We start from the raw sequence: 17,854 nt of genomic DNA, 5'->3' as shown, positions 1-17,854 counted from the left end.
TGGCGATACACGAGATGAATCCTGACGTCACGTCAGAACTCGTCAGTCGTCCATCGAAAAAGGAAGGTTATGTGTGTGCCTTTCACTACTCCTTAATGGGGTCATCTTTAAGGCGAGGCACTAGCTGCGTGGTAAGTATTGTAGCGTACATGTCAGGTAATTACTGTAAGTGATGGCCTTATGAGGCACTGCAGCACCTTGGGTGCACTGTGAGGTGAACAGTAATGGTTAGCACTTGGCTGATAGTCATGATCTCGGCCTCGCGTCCTATTCCTCCATCTTTGTTCCTCCAGCAGGTCTACCTCCAGGTGTGGAGTAGCGCCTGTGGCAAGGTAGAGTTGTGTTTCACCATCTTTAAAGGGACTGATAGTTATTAGGGAGATTAGTGGTAAACAATCGCATGCCTAATTATCTCTTCAGAGGCTCGCGGGTTGTGGCACTTGCTGCGCAGTCTTCATGTAAGTCATTCTGAGGCAAAAGAAGGAAAAATAATTGAATATATTGAAATGAAATATCAAAATTACATTACCGTTTTTATTCGAGGGATTCGATAAACTAGGTTAGGTTTGGTTTAGTCATTTGGTTCAACTTCGCAGCGGATTATATTGTCAAGATCGATTTGGAAAAAAAAAAAAAAAAAAATTGTCCAGAAATAGTCTAAAAAACTTACTCTGTTAAGGTTATTCCAATAACCCTTCCCTCCTCTCAAAAAAAAAAAAAAAAAAAATTGTGCACAGTATTTTTCTATTTTCAAAATTTAATATTTAAATGTGTGTCGAGCTGTGTTGTGGCGTAGCCGCCGCGCCTGCTAGCTGGTGTCGGTGGCAGCTGCTTGTTGTGACTTATTCTCTTGTGGTGCACAGTACATTTCCACAATAAAGGTTTTAGTCAAACAGATCTTTACATAACACATCAAATGACACGTTAGATTTTCATGCTTTGTTGAGCGACATTCGCCGCCCATGTGCTGCTCCTCAGCAAGACCAACTCTTAATAAGCTATGTTGACACAGTTGCTGTGTTAGTGGTGCAACAGTACAGTCATACAGTGCTTTGTGTTCTGCATTGATCCATTTAACAATAAATGAATGATAACAGCCATACTTGGCAGTGTGGATACCTTTCATCCATCATCTGGTGCCATGTTCAATATTTCCATTACCTTAATGCGGTCTTCCATAAAGATCTACGTTGTAATACTGATCAAGAAACTCCATGGAGTTTAGTACCCGGAAGTGAGCTGCACCATTCATCCACATGCGAGTCTCGCCTACCTCTTTTGAACATAGGTATTAGTTAAGACGAGGGCTACCAAAATTAAAGGATTTCACCTACTTCTCTTTAAATTTGAGCTTATATTTGTAATATCCAAGGATTTTCGGGGCAAATTTTTCAGGCTTATTACTATACCATTGGGTTAGAGAACTTAGCAGTCATGAAGTGGTTAGTGAAATATGGCAACCTTGAAATAACCCTTATCAGACGTATTCACATTGACAGAGTTTATTTGACATATTGCATCATATGTGGCCCTCTCCATCACAGGAAAGCAAAATACAAAAAGCTGTAAACCTCATCATATGTTTCTTCTCTTAAAAAAGAAAAAAAAAAAAACACGAAGAAAAATAATAACTAGCTCTTTTCCAGTGGTCTGAAATTATAGCATATCTCAGAAGTTTGTGTGAATCCTGTGACGAGTAGTATGAATGGATGTTTACTGCATGGAGGGGGAGGCTTGGAGCAATAATCATAACTAGGCTGCAGATGGTCTTCCTTAAAATAGAAATATTAATGTGGTGGTGGGTTTTGTGATGACTTTCAGAGGTTTCACAGATTGAAAAATTTTTCTGGTGTGTCAGAAACCTTTTTATTGGTTTTCATGAGTTGCCTTTGATTAAAGGAACTGACTTTAAGTTGATAATTTTTGCTGGATGTTTCTTTTGTTACTAACCTCAGAATAGTTATATATGACCAGCCATAATACTGTTCACAGTGGCATAGCTATATATGACCAACTATACATTTCATACAATGGCAATGTTTTCTTTAATAGGTGAGGAAAATAAAGGAATTAAGTTAAGCCTTCTTACAGCCACTGATGGAAGCAAAGTTTGACAAAAAGCCTGGGAGCTCCACTACCATTGGACCAATGAGGCTCCCCTAGAACCATTCCTATCACTGCCAGTCACCATGCTAAACAACTTCATTGTGTAATTAATAGAAAAAAAGGTAGGTGATATGTTCCTCATTATTTGGATATGATTCTTGCTAAATGGTGGTCTCCATGTGTTAGTCCATGTGTGGTCTTTGTGTTAGTTTGAATAATTATGAATTTCATGTAAAATGTGGGGCTCATGTCAAAGATTTATACCTTGGAGAGGCATTATGATGGTTAAATTTTTACAATAGGAACAGACTGTATTTTGAGTACAAAACTATGATATTCATTATTGTTTTTTTTATTATTATAAATGAATTTGAGCATAAAAACATCAGAAATTCTTAATTTTACCTCTTCTCCCCTCATCCCCATATGATCTTGAGGACTCGTCAGGAAGTGGGATTTATGGGCAGGGAACACAAAAATTTTAGGGTACTTGAATGAAGATGATAGCTTAGGAAGGTTAGGAAGGCAATCCTAACCTAACCTAACTAAATCTACCCTAACTAAGCCTAACCTAACTAAATCTACCTAACTAATCCTAACATAACCTGACCTAATCTAACTTGATCTAACCTAATCTGACCTGACCTAACCAAACCTGACCTAACCTAACCTAACCTAACCTAACCTAATCTGACTTACCCTAACCTATGTGCATCACCTAACAGAAATTCCCTATATCACGGAAACTATTAATGTGTGACAAAAACTTAAAAGAAATAAGTTTCTCGGTATCTATAAAGGTAATAAAAAACAATACTCCTGAATTTGTAGAATGTTGTGGTCCACTCATAAAATTATATCTTACGATGTTTATATAGTGATACTACTCTGTCTGCTCTCATGGGATAGATTAACTTTTATTTGTAATTTTCTGAGATTAAGGGCTTTCAAATGTTGAATGTCATTGAGGGAATTGAGAGACTCAGGAGCAGGCATATAGGAGTATATGTACAGGAATTCTTGAAAAGTGAAGCATAAAAACAAAGATGTTAGTATGAAATGGATACACAACATTGAAATCTGTAATTAAATTGAAGTCATTACAAAAGACTAAAATATTCTCTTCAGATCTTACTTCAGTGGAAGTGACCTGAGAAGTATTTTCAATTATCAAAACTGTAAGACACAAGCACTGGACGATGGGATGGTGTAAACTTGTCTGTGACCTTGCTTTAAGTTCCCTGAACATTTTCCTTTGTGTTTCACAACACAAGGGGTCAGTCACAGCCTGCCCTCTAAAGACAAATCTCTTCCTTCATACAATACCACATGTACCTAACATATGCACACTCTTCACTCAAAATTTAAAATTCTTAATATGGTGACTGTACCAGCCTCAGAGTCCTTGTCTGGGGAGGGGGCCATAAATGTCCCCAAGTTAGAATGCTTTTCGGTATTTACCCTAAGTGTCTTGACTCAATTTTTTCTTCATAAACTTATGCAACATTCATGACCTTAGATCTAACTTTCAATCTGTGGAACGTCACCTCTCCTCTACTAACTTCATCTTTTCCTCACTGAAACACAGGTCCCTGAAGCAACTGACAGTAACCTCTTTTCTGTTCCCTTCTACTTTCTCAGTCCTCATTTTCAATCCAAAGCTGGATGTTGTGTCTATGTGCATGATGACTTAACTTGTTCTTGTTACCACACTCTTGAATATTCTAAAATCTTCAACAGTCACAAACAAAATTTGTCTGTGCTGTATATCTCTCACCCAGCTCCCTAATTATAAAAATAATTTTTAATATGTAACTTCCAAAGTAGAGCACATCATTAGTCTCTTCCCTTTCTGTAACTTATTTCAAGTTTCCTTTCTGACCATTCTATTGTTGCTGTGGTAGACTGTCACTGTCTCCTAAGTCTATTGACAGTGATGTTCTTTAGGGTTTTGTCCTGTCTCCTGGTTTCTTTCTATTATTCATCAGTGAACAAAGCTAAACTTATTGCCCTGTCTACTCCTGAGCTGATGATACTACTCTGTTCTTTTCCTTATCATTTTGTAGATGTTCAGTGCTTCAGGAATTGAACAATTCATGCAGGGAAGCCAAAGAATGCTTGACTTCTAATCTTTCTAAAATATCTGATTGGGCCAGACCAAACTTAGTGTTGTTCACTGCCTCAAAAACTCAACTCCTCCATCTATCAGCTTGACACAATCTTGCAGATAGCTATCTCCTCTTCTTTGATGACACTCAGTTGTCCCCCTCCCCCTCTTCTACACTGAACATCTTCAGTTTGTCTTTCACTAATAATTTAACGTAAAAACCTCACATCGCGTCTCTTGCTAAAACAGCTTCTGTGAAGTTTGGTGTTCTGATCTGTCTCTGCCAGTTTTTCTCATCCCCTCAGCTGCTAATGTTGTACAGGAGCCTTATCCATCCATGTATAGAGTTCACTTCACATGTATGGGGGTTCTGTTCATACTCCCTTCTTTAACAGGGTGGAATCAAAAGAATTTCATCTTATCTACTTCTCTCTTTAACTTTTCAGTCTTTCTTTCTTTGCCTTTTGCATATCTTGTTATCTCTTACCAATATTTTCATGCTAACTGGTCTTCTGATCCTGCTAACTGTATGCTTCCTCTCCTCCCGTGGCTTCAATGCACAAAACTTTCTACTTTTTATCACCTATTCTGTCCACATCTATTTCAAGAATTAACCAGTATTCTCAGTCTCTCATCCCTCTTCCGGTAAACTCTGGAACTACCTGCCTGCTTCTGTATTTCCCACTTCCTATGGCTTAAACTCTTTCAAGAGAGAGAGGCGTCAAGACTCCTCCAGTTTTGAATAATTCTTTTGGCTGAACTTTTTTTTTTTTGTTGCCTTAGGCCGGTGTCCCTCTTACACACACACACACACACACACACACACACACACACACACACACACACACACACACACACACACACACAACAAAAAAAAAAAAAAAAAAAAACCCTTCTTCTAATGTACTGGACCACACAAAATGTCTCAGATGTGTTCTGCCATTCACGTGTCTAACCAGCTGTCACTTGTTAAAAGTAAGGTTTGCTTCCATTCATGTTTTTTTTTTTTTCTCTTCTCATGGTGTATTCCCAACTTATGGTACTATATTTATGACTTTAAATGGTAATTCAGTCGATATTGCTCTATGTGAACGTAATATTAAAAAAAAAAAAAGTGAAAAATCATACTAAACAGTGTAGTATATGATAAAATGCCAATTTTCTTTGAATACTAATTCATAGAAAACGACGTTTTATCGTATAGACAGCGTAATACTTGTCTGTTCAATGAAGTCGCTGCTTGCTCGGTGTGTGTGTGTGTGTGTGTGTGTGTGTGTGTGTGTGTGTGTGTGTGTGTGTGTGTGTGTGTGTGTGTGTGACATTCACCTACGGTCGTCTGCTGGTCACTCAGCCAGCCGCTAAGCTACGGAAAGAGCTCAGAACTCAAAGTGACCGATCTTTGAGTAAGACTGAGTGTGGCAAACCGCCACATTGAGATCACTCACACACCACACACCGGGACAGCGAGGCCACAATCCCTCGGGTTACATCCCATACCTACTGGCTGCAAGGTGAACAGTGGCTACACAAGAGGCTCGCCCATTTTTCTCGCCGTGCCCGGGATTCGAACCCGTGTGTGTGTGTGTGGTAGTATCTATTAATTAACCCACCAGGAAGCGCACTTGATTTCAGATTTGAGGTTGAAGGATAACACACACACACACACACACACACACACACACACATATATATATATATATATATATATATATATATATATATATATATATATATATATATATATATATATATATATATATATATATATATATATATATATATATATATATATATATATATATATATATATATATATATATATATATATATATATATATATATATATATATATATATATATATATATATATATAATTTTATTTATTTATTTATTTATTTATTTATCTATTTATTTATTTATTTATTTATTTATTTATTTATTTTTATTGTTAATGTGCTGTTACAGCTTCGCTGCCTGAGTGAACTCGGAACGTGTGAGGTATTAGAAAAAAAGTCCGCCTTGAAAACAAAGGCAATATCTTTTATACACTTGCACCCGTCTTACTATTCCCCTAAAGCCAGCCTCACTCCACCCTCTTCCGGGCCACCGGGAGTCGGGTACGAAGGGCCACTGAACTCTGCCGCAGTTGGTTGAAATAAGGCATTGCGCAGAACTACAGTGAAACAGACAGGGCAGGATAAGGCCTCGGGGCGGAGCACGCGTAGCTCCTCCATGCAATTCTTAACTGTCAAGCCTAATAGTAACGAGTACCTACGTATTTAGGCGGCAGCTTGGGTGGTGCTGGGAATTACCGCCTTTATTGTTGTGAGAAGTCACTATTGCAGGACTCGACTCGCCGCCATGACACTAATACAAGGATGAGGAGTGCTGTGTGTGGTGGGGGAGATGGGGACTGACGCTGTTACTGCTGGTGCTACTGGTGATGCTCATGGCTAGGGATGTTCTAATGTCATCACATCACCGGATGTTATTTACACACGCCCAATACTCGGGTTTGTTGAATCTTGTACTTGCTTTGACCTAGTCATGATTTACTTTGATTGCATTAATCTTTTATTTTTATGGTAAATATTTATGATACCAACTTTATTTTCATCCCTGTCCTGGTTACAAGTGTGTGTGTGTGTGTGTGTGTGTGTGTGTGTGTGTGTGTGTGTGTGTGTGTGTGTGTGTGTGTGTGTGTGTGTGTAGGACTGATTGTAAATGTGCCTACTTTCCTCTTTACCCTCTTCATGTCCTATTTATTTCGTTTGGCCCTTCGTTTCCTTTACCTTTCCTCATCACTTCCATTATTCACACACACACACACACACACACACACACACACACACACACACACACACACACACACACACACACACACACACACACACACACACACACACACACACACACACGCGCGCGCGCGCGCGCGCGCTTCTTTTTAGGTGCGGCATTGTGAACGGGCTTTTTTTCACAATTTATTTTGTACCCATGGCCAGTCTCCTTGACATGCATATAAAAAGAAAAAAGAAAGACGATAGGGAAACCCCCTCTCTCTCTCTCTCTCTCTCTCTCTCTCTCTCTCTCTCTCTCTCTCTCTCTCTCTCTCTCTCTCTCTCTCTCTCTCTCTCTCTCTCTCTCTCTCCCCCCCCCGTGTGTGTGTGTGTGTGTGTGTGTGTGTGTGTGTGTGTGTGTGTGTGTGTGTGTGTGTGTGTGTGTGTGTGTGTGTGTGTGTGTGTGTGTGTAGGCGGATCCCGCTTCCCAGTGCGAGCCATTTCATCCACCCACGAAGCTCGCTCACCTATACACATAAAGAGGTGCAGTGTGGGTGTGGCGAGGGCGGAATGGTACAGGTGTGGAGACGAGAGTTGCCTGATGCGCTATCCTATTTTTGCGTCGTCCTTTAAGAAATAGCAAAATCCATCCTTGTCTCCCACTCCCTTGTATTGTATTGCCCCGCGCCGTATAGTATTGGATCTCCAGTAAGGTGATGCTGATTCTTGGGGTCGTTGGCCGATGTTTTGCTGCTGGTCATATTATCTTCAGGTTAGATGAGATCACGCCAGTCACTGTTTTACAGTTATTGGATGTGTCCTTGTTAAGCGAGAGAATGAAATAGAAGACACCGTACCAAATGATGTTATTTCTTATATTTGCATAGTTAGCTTCGAAATTGTTTATCTTATTGTTACAAACTAAAAAGAGGCGTGAAGAAATACCAGACAGACAGACTCGTGTAGACAGACAGGCACACATTTTTGCTTTCATGTTTACCTCCACCACGAAGCTCAGCGTGACGACCGCGAATAGGAACACACACAGTGCATTCCGGAGCTAAGGCAGACCAGATGTTTAAAGTAAGCAACCTTGATGTTATGGTTTAAGGCAAAAAACTTAGGTTTGCAAGGTGTATGTGATAGAATGACGGGGAGTGGGGAGCATTATAGAAGGTTTGTTAGAATGACGGGGGAGTGGGGAGCATTATAGAAGGTCCGTAATCGAAGGTAGAAGACGAAAACCGGACCAGCATGATTGTACACCTTGGTCGAGGATGATGTATGGTGAGAGCGTGTCGGGGTGGTCCGTGTGGTGAGTGAGTGCTAGGCGCAGTGAAGCGAGGTGTGTGGTGGTTTCCTTGGGGGAGGGAATGATGTTGAGGAATAGTGGTCTGGTGAGGGGCGGAAAGGAGAAGCTGTGTTAAGGTGTGTGTATTTTATGGGGTGGTGTGGGAAGCGAAGAAACATTCGTTGGAAATGCGCTTTCTGGTTGGTTATATATGGCCGTGTGATTTCTGGGGGTAGGTTTGCGCGGATCCAATTTTTCATTCTTTTGGGCGGGGGATGGGGACTGCTGAGGGTGTCTGCCGGGCCGTGTCTCATGGCTGGGTGACGAGAGCCTTTGAGAGGTCAGGATCGATGCAGTGGCAGGGGGGAAAACTGTGAGATAAAATAATCGTTCCTGACTTCTTTTTCTTTTCTTTTCTTTTTCTTTTTTTTTTTTTAACCGCTTTCAAGTCGAGGAGTAACTATGGTCGATAGAGGCCCTCGGCAAGTAGCATACCTGGGGCCGTGGGCGTGGGAGTGCGCGGGGGAACATGAGGCGGCAGGCTGACGGCGCGGCAGGTGTTGCAGGCAGGGTACGAGCGGGTTATTGAGGTTGATGAGGGAGCGGGAGTGACGCAGTGCTGGAAGGGACCATAAAATCGGGGCTACGAGCAACAACAGCCCAAGGAACAGAGGGTGGCGGGGGGAACAAAGAGATGTCTCAAGAAGAACAAAGAAGAGTCTCCGAAAAGAAAAAAGAAGAGCAATATGGGAAGAATCTATTGATGGTGACGTTGACAAAAGCAAATTTCAAGATGATTATGCATTATCCTCCTTACGGATGTTACAATAGTCCCATTCGAGGAAAGATTGAAAATATACAAGCGCTCAGAACTGAAACTGAGACTGAAATCGTGAGCTATGTAAACCCTTACACTCTGCCGCAATACAAAGATAAATAAAAAGCTCACACTCATAAAAACATTCATGAACAAAATGCTACAGCATAACCGTATTTACATATGCAAATTGGTGCATTCACAAGCTTCAACAATCCATAAAAAGTGTACTTACTTAACCAACCAACGGGGATACACCGACACCAAATAGTTGCAAGGGAACGCCGGAAGTAAAGTACATATGATATTTTGCTGTTAAGAAATACAGAGAAAATCTAACTTGGGAAATAAATTGAAATGTATATAGCCAAAAGGTGAGGAAGGATGAAGTGTTTGTGGTGGTGGTGATGGTGGTAGTGGTGGTGGTGGTGGTGGTGGTGGTGGTGGTGGTGGTGGTGGTGAGCGTCCTGATAATGCTCGCGAAAAATAACTCTAAATCTGCGTGGAATATTCGGCGGTAGAAAATCGTCCCGCGCGTATGCAAAAACTGGCCGCGCCTTGCAGGGACCCAATTTTCAAGCTTGTTCGGACTTTCATCGCACTCTACGCTGTTCAACTAGCTGGGGTTATACGCTAGCTGGCGGCGGTGGCGGCGGCGGCGGCGGCGGCGACAGGCAGGCAGGCAGGCACGTGCAGCACCATCATTGCCACTTGTTACTGTATCCACCATCACTCCATATCCACCACCGTCCCCATTCTTCACCGCGCACACCAGTATTATTACTGTAACAATAGCGATCAACAACAGTTATTGTTTTCCCTAGAGCAACAAGAACACTACGATTACCACCACCTCCACCACCTCTACCACCACCACCACCACCACCACCACCACCACCACCACCACCAACCCTCCCACCTTGTTGTAGTTACCTTACGGACACACAGTTATCTGCTCCTGCCGCGGCCTCAGGAATGTCCGCGGATGCACCTCAAGACAGGGAGCTCTGTGTCGGGTTTGTTTTGAATCAGTAATGAATTTAGCAGTCGGCAAAAAGTTGTTCGTTCCCCATCTCCGGGCCGCCCTAACCTCCTCCTCTTTACGACGTCCCCCCTTCCTTACCCACCCTTCCTCCTCCTTCAGGTTTTCTTCCTCCTCCTCCTCCTAACCCGACCTGCCCTGCCCACGACCCTCCCTCCCTCCCTCTCTCCCTCCCTCCTTCCTCCCCTCTCTTCTTCCTGACGGTGCTTCAGGTTCGGGTACACGCCAGGCCTGTGACCTGGTGTGTTGTTCCCTAATGAAGGCCATAAATAGAGGAATGAAGAGAGGATGAGGATGAGGAGGATGGTGGCGGTGATGATTATGAGAGAAGGAGAGGGAGCGGTAGATAGATAGATAGATAGATAGATAGATAAATAGATAGATAGACACGTAAAGATAAATAAATATATAGAAGAGAGAGAGAGAGAGAGAGAGAGAGAGAGAGAGAGAGAGAGAGAGAGAGAGAGAGAGAGAGAGAGAGAGAGAGAGAGAGAGTATTATGTAATCAAAGGGTTCTTGTTGGAAGCAAAACGAGTAGGTGAATATTCCAAGAAAATAAAAGGAGCAGACCATAATGAGGGTTGTAATCATGAGTAATAAAGGGAAAAACTGAGTGGCAGCAAGATATTCATGGATGATGACAAAGCTTGAAGGCTCTAACTTGATGGAATAGGAAATGAGAAAAGGGAGGGGAGAGGGGCACCGCGTCCACGGTTTTCAGGAAAATACATACCTATAAATTATGAATAGGGGAATGTTGCAGGAGGAAAGACGCATATTCGAGGTAATCATAGAAAAGAACGTAGCCAAAATGAAACTCAAAGACGTATACGTACATATAAGGAGGGAAAAAATATCCATGAAGTAAAAACACCATCTCTTGAAGGCAATTTAAGAAGAGTAAAAATAAAAGATGGTAACGAAGGTTTCTATCCTGTTAGCAATTAAGATGGACCAAGAGGAAGTGAGGGGGTAGAGGAGAGCCGGGGAAGAAGACAGGAGGAAGAGGAGGAGGAGAAAGAAGAGGCGGGGCAGGAAGATGGAAAGCAGTAGAAATAAAAGGAGGAAGGAGGGAGTGGAGGAGGAAAGGGGAACAACAGGAACGCTGAACTAGTTGGAGAAATCGTCCTGTAGTGGGACTCACCGACCGACCGACCGACCGACCGGACTACATAGCCTGTTGGATTTTTTGTTTCGGCGCATGCCAGACTAAGGCGGGTTAGGTGCAGGAGCAGGAGGGAAAAGAATAGGGTGGAGAGTTGGAGGAGGAGAAGAAGGAAAAGCCGGATTATATATAGGTAGGGGAGCCGATAGGAAGGCGGAGAAGGGGAAGAAATTCTGTTAGTGAAAGAGGGCTCCATCATGCTGGCCCCCTTCACGGCGTCGTCAGCGGGCGGGAGAACCACAAAAATGGCGGCTAGTCTGCTTGCTTGGTGGAGCGTGTTTAATCGCTGGCCGCAAGTTCCTCCTCCGGCTAGGGGTTTATGTTTCCTGGGAGGGGAGAGGCTGCAACCTGTGCTGACTCTGCGTCTATGGTGCGGCTGTGACGGCGGCAACTCCTCCTCCTCCTCCTCCTCCTCCTCCTCCTCCTCCTCCTCCTCCTCCTCCTCCTCCTCCTCCTCCTCCTCCTCCTCCTCTCTCTCTCTCCTCTCTCTCTCTCTCTCTCTCTCTCTCTCTCTCTCTCTCTCTCTCTCTCTCTCTCTCTCTCTCTCTCTCTCTCTCTCTCTCTCACACCGTGTGTTATATTGTAGGTAACTATAGTATTCACAAAAATCTCCACAACTACTAACTGGGCTGCTGCTGTTTTATCTTTTGTGCTCCTCCTCCTCTTTCTCCGCTTTTCCTTCCTCCTCCTCTGACTCCTCTTTTCCTTCCTCCTCCTCCTCCTCCTTCTCCTCCTCCTTCTCCATATACGTCTCCTTTAACACCGAGGCTCGTATTCTGAAACGATTAGGGCTGTTAATAGGACGGTTTTCAAAGGACACATGTGTAACTAGTTGGGTTGTCACGATGCTTTCTTTTATTCATTGTCGCATAATTCTTGATAAACTATGACTACAGTTATGAAAACACCCCAGGAAAATTTAATAACTTCTACTACAGAATGTTAAAAGAAGACATGAGCTGAGGCGCCGCAACGTTTGAGAACACAGACCTAAATCCCACCCACCCACGCACGCACTCACGTCCATGTGTTTATTCACGCACGCACTCATGTTCTCTCACGCACGTTCGCACTTCTATAATGTACGAGATCGCGCCGCACACACACACACACACACACACACACACACACACACACACACACACACACACACACACACACACACACACACACACACACACACACACACACACACACACACACACACACACCAGCCAGCCAGTCGTAAACATATACATGTCCTTCTCATCAATGTGAATGTTACCACGCGCCACAAAACACGGATTCAGCGCGGAATACAAAATAGGCCTAACACTGGTACATGCATTCATCTATTTATTCATTGCATTGTTGGATCCATACGGCGCCTCGGCGAGGGGGGCTGGTATCACGCTGAAATGTGAATAACACCTAAGTTTAAAGCAAAAATAGTGAATAACATGAATTTAGATCGAAATGATAATTACTTGAATAAACACACACACACACACACACACACACACACACACACACACACACACACACACACACACACACACACACACACACACACACACACACACACACACAGACCAGTAGCTTTTGTGTTTGTATACAGACATGGGGCAGGAGACACTCGTTGAGAACACGTCTTGAAGCATTTTTGTCCCGGATATTATGAACAATTTTCGTTTGCGTATATAATTGGAATGGCACATTATTTGTCTCGGTAGTGACGCCTGATAACCGTCTATGGCTGCTTGGATTCTCGAGGTCGTGGGATGAAGGCCGTAGTCGGCTAGAGTGTAAAATTAGAAGGCATTGTAAAAATAGTAGGAAGTATGTACATAAAGTTTGTTGATAAAAGACGTGTTTTATACGTGAGGTGTGCCCGGCGCCTGCTCCAGACGACGGTAGGGGTGAAAGCTGTGCAATAATCTCAGCGGCGATGAGCCAAAGTGACACCGTGAATGGCATTTCATTACCCCCGCCTCAGGCTGCTCTTACGGGGCACTGTTACCTCCTTTTGAACCAGCTTCAATGTTGCCTAGATTTTTTTACAACGCCCCGTTCCCCTGCCAACCCTGAAAGGCCATTACACCGAGGCTTTTCAGGCCGCTTCCCCTTTGTCCTAAATACATCGTAATAAAGGCATATAGTAGATAGCTCAGCCGTCCCCCTTCGCCTCCTACAGTCTTAAGGAAAAAGTCTTCGCAATTTTGAGGCCACTCAATACACAGTGATTTCACGGCAGTTACCCAGATCTTTATCGCGCAGGTGAGCCAAGTGTCCGGTGGCGAGGCAAGGAAGTGGCGACACGCATCGGGTGAAGGCGTTATTTCCTGCCCTCGATAAGGCCGGCTGAGAGAGAGAGAGAGAGAGAGAGAGAGAGAGAGAGAGAGAGAGAGAGAGAGAGAGAGAGAGAGAGAGAGAGAGGAATGTTAAGTTACGGTTTAAGAACATGTGAAGTGAATATATTTTTCCTAAATCACGTTCACTCACCTTGAAGTAGCATGTACATTTATCAAACCACCACTCATGACGAACTGTGCTCCTCGTTGGCAAATTTTCATGTCTGACTTTGTGGTGTAAGATTCCATTATTAACTTTGTTACTTATTGCTGATGTGTTAGCTGATTATGTTGTGATACACACACACACACACACACACACACACACACACACACACACACACACACACACACACACACACACACACACACACACACACACACACACACACACACACACACACACACACACCAGGTTTTTGCCACGAACGCACTCCTTATGAAAATTGAGGTCATCCGAAATAGATATAGCAGACAAAAGAATGGCTTCGCAAATATAAAAGCAAGAGGAAAGAAAGAAAGAAGAAAGAGATAGAGCAGCTGAATAATTAGACTGATAACTCGACTGACTGGCTTCTGTTCGCATGGGACCTTCATCTTTGCTTCTCTCCCATCTACTCTTCCTCCTCCTTCTCATCCTCTTTCTCCTACTCTTCGTACTCCCCATCTTCCTCATCCTGCTCTCGTTCTCCTCCATCTAACTAATAGCACTTGACTAGCTGTTTTTTTTTTCTCTCGTTACTTCTCTCCCTTCATACCATTTTTTTCCTTAAGATTAGTTCTCTCTCTCTCTCTCTCTCTCTCTCTCTCTCTCTCTCTCTCTCTCTCTCTCTCTCTCTCTCTCTCTCTCTCTCTCTCTCTCTCATCCTTCGTGATATTTTAAACACTTCATTGTCTCATTCTCTTTCTTTTGCTCTCCTTTCTCTCGTCCATAAAAGCATTTTATTTCTTTCTCTTTTCCTTTCTGCCTTCCAAATATTTACAAACTCAATACCGTCTTTCCCTCTCTTTCTTTCATCACCATTCACTGTCGCTACTCCTACAGTCAGCCATTTCCCCCTGTCCCTTTCACTCTTCCTCTTTCCTCCTCCTCCTTCTCCTCCTCTTTCCTTCATCACCATTCACTGTCTCCACTCCTACAGTCAAACCTTTCCCGCAGTCCCTCTCACCCTCCCTCTTCCCTCCCTCTCCTCTTTCCTTCATCACCATTCACTGTCGCCACTCCTACAGTCAAGGCCTTTCCCCCAGTTCCTCTCACCCTCCTTCTTTCCTCCTCCTCCTCCTCCTCCTCCTCCTCCTCCTCCTCCTCCTCCTCCTCCTCCTCCTCCTCCTCCTCCTCCTCCTCCTCCTCCTCTTCCGCTGGTCATACGGGCAAGTCACTGACCTAAACACCACATATGATCGTCTGTACTACAACGGCCAGCCGATGACTCAAGTGTATGTGCTTTCGTGGGATACACACACACACACACACACACACACACACACACACACACACACACACACACACACACACACACACACACACACACACACACACACACGGAGCGCGAGCGGATAACAACACTCAAATTGTGAATTTTATTGGTAAAGCCGATGTGACCGTGTATACCAGTGACTCTCCCCCTCCCTACATGTATGGCGAAGGCTGTGTGCGGGCGTGGACACATGCAGTAATAATCTACTACATCATACACGGAAATAACCCTTCCCATCATGTCTTAAACATACTTTCACTTCAGATCTGAGGGGCGACCATATCCGTCACCACCACGACTCGTACCAACACCATTTGTCCATCATCACCACGAGTAGAAGGTGCCTTTCTCTTCTCCCTCCCTCCTCTTCCTCCTCTTCCTCCTCTCCCTCCTCTCCCTCCTCTACCTCTTCTACTGCTTTCTTCCCCGCCTCCTCCCCTCCTCTTCTCCAGTGCTGACCGTATAAGCTGACTTGACTGGCTTACTAACCGATCAACTAAAGGAGCGAATGCCTGCTTGCTCGCTTGCTTGCTTGCTTGCTTGCTTGCTTGCTTGCTTGCTTGCTTGCTTGCCTGTCTGCTGGTTGCTTGTTGCTTGCTTGCTTCTGCTAATACTGCTATGCCTTGCCTCTCGAGTCTGTACAACCTATAGACACAGAGCATTACTGATATGCTGCGTCGCTCTACTCGTATTTGGCGTGGCACTACATACGCTTCTCTCATGCAATTTCATCATTAGTCCTCAAGGCTTCCTCCTCCTCCCCCTCTTCCTCCTCCTCCTCCCTCCTCCTCCTCCTCCTCCTCCTCCTCCTCCTAATTTTTCTTTTTTCCTTTTCTCGACCACTTCCTCCTCCTCCTCCAATTCTTGTCTCGTCATAGTCGTTCTACCACTTCTATTTTTCGTACTTTTTATTCTCACCTCCTCCTCCTCCTCCTCCTCCTCCTCCTCCTCCTCCTCCTCCTCCTCCTCCTCCTCCTCCTCCTCCTCCTCCTCCTCCTCCTCATGCTCCTGTTCCTGCACCTCCTCTTCCTCCTCCTACTTGGTTGTCTCCTCTATCATGTCGTACCCATTTTAGCGCTCTTGAGGAATAAGAGAAGGGCGATGAGGAAAGAAAAATCTAGACAGGAAATTCCAAGCTTCCTTAATACCGTGATGCAACGACAGATTGACCTAAGTGTTGACCGTGTCTGCTGCTTCTCTCTCTCTCTCTCTCTCTCTCTCTCTCTCTCTCTCTCTCTCTCTCTCTCTCTCTCTCTCTCTCTCTCTCTCTCTCTCTCTCTCTCTCTCGGCCACTGATACAGGACAATGACCTTTGTGGCTAGGCAAGTTGTGGGAGGAGCAAGGAATCAAGGAGCCGTAGAGAGAGAGAGAGAGAGAGAGAGAGAGAGAGAGAGAGAGAGAGAGAGAGAGAAAGGGGCGGGGAGGAGGAAAGAGGAGGGTGAAAAAAAAAAGAAAAGAGGTTTAGATTAAGTTCAAGAGGAGGAGAATAATCAGAAAAATGATGATGAAACAAGGTGGAGGACAAAATGGAGGAGTAACGAGGCAGAGGTGGGGGAGGAGTTAAATGTAAGCAAACGGATACACGTACAGAGAAGAGAGGAAATAGGAGCAAGAGCAAAGATAATGAGACTAAGTTAGGGGGAAAGAAAACAAATGGTAAAAGGAGTAAGAGGATACTTTGAAGGGCAGGGAAGGGTGGGAAGGTAAAGGCGGAAAAGAATGGTTGGGAAGAGGGGAGGGAGAAAAGAGGGGGGAGGATTAATTGGAAGGGGGTAGAAGCAGAGTATGAAAATAGGAGAGAGAGTTGAAGCGGTGTAAGGGGAAGATTGGGATGAGATACATTAAGTGGAAGGTAAGAATGAGGCGCGGAGAGAGAAGAGGAGGAGGAAAATCTGGAGGAGGGGGAAACAATATAGGTTCTAGTTAGGGCAAGGAGGCGGGTTTGCGAAAAGGGAGGTGTTGTAGTTAGGGGAGTGAGGTAGGGGGAGGAGTTAGGAGGTATATGTAGTGGTGCCTTAAGCAGTAACTAGATACGCCGCTCAGCGGGGCACCGAGGATTCAGAACGTACCCTTGGGTTAGGGAGAAAGCGAGCTGCCCATTTCCTGACGGAGTTAATATTCTCTGTGGCTGAGGCCCCGCAGGTGACACAGGCTTGGGTTACGCAAGATCTCACAGCAATGCAACGCCGCGGCTTATTTACAGAACGATTTTTGCAGTGTAATCAGGGGTGCAAATCCGTGGTCAGAATACTGCTTTGATGTGTGTGTGTGTGTGTGTGTGTGTGTGTGTGTGTGTGTGTGTGTGTGTGTGTGTGTGTGTGTGTGTGTGTAAAAACTCGAACCATAACCATTCCCGATCTTCATCTCCGGATGCGAGTCCGGATCCTTGACTCCACAACGCCCACCTGTGGTTCGTTAGTGGTTAAACACGCCTTCCATCTGAGCATACGGCTGGGAGCGTTCTTTTGTAGTGCTTTTATTGCTTGAATATTACCCAAAATTGATCAACGCAGTAATAGTGTGGCTGCAAACAGCTGGCTCTCAGTCACGCGAGGGCCGCGCTTCTGCACTCCTTCTCATGCCGCCAACCACATGAACTTAATGTGCTCGAAGTAGGGTCCACGTTTGGTTCAAGAGCGTGGTAAACTTACAGGATGGTTGCACAGGCGCAAACTTGCGTCGCTCTAAATTGCGTGAGCTAAAAAGTAGCAGGAAAACGACTGCTTCACGAGCAGTGCAAG

General features: G+C 44.3%; 1 long non-coding RNA gene across 2 annotated transcripts in view; it reads left to right on the top strand.

The window, feature by feature from the left end:
• Positions 1-17,854, top strand: part of LOC135103642 (uncharacterized) — a 173,428-nt gene continuing 155,574 nt past the window's right edge. For both annotated transcript variants that reach the window (XR_010270143.1, XR_010270144.1), the window contains exons 1-2: positions 1-131; positions 2,092-2,228. This is a non-coding gene — a long non-coding RNA (uncharacterized LOC135103642). The remainder of the gene's footprint in view (positions 132-2,091; positions 2,229-17,854) is intronic.

This window comes from Scylla paramamosain, chromosome 9, assembly GCF_035594125.1.
Source record: "Scylla paramamosain isolate STU-SP2022 chromosome 9, ASM3559412v1, whole genome shotgun sequence".
Lineage (NCBI taxonomy): Eukaryota > Metazoa > Arthropoda > Malacostraca > Decapoda > Portunidae > Scylla > Scylla paramamosain.
This window is presented reverse-complemented; position numbering and strand designations above follow the sequence as displayed.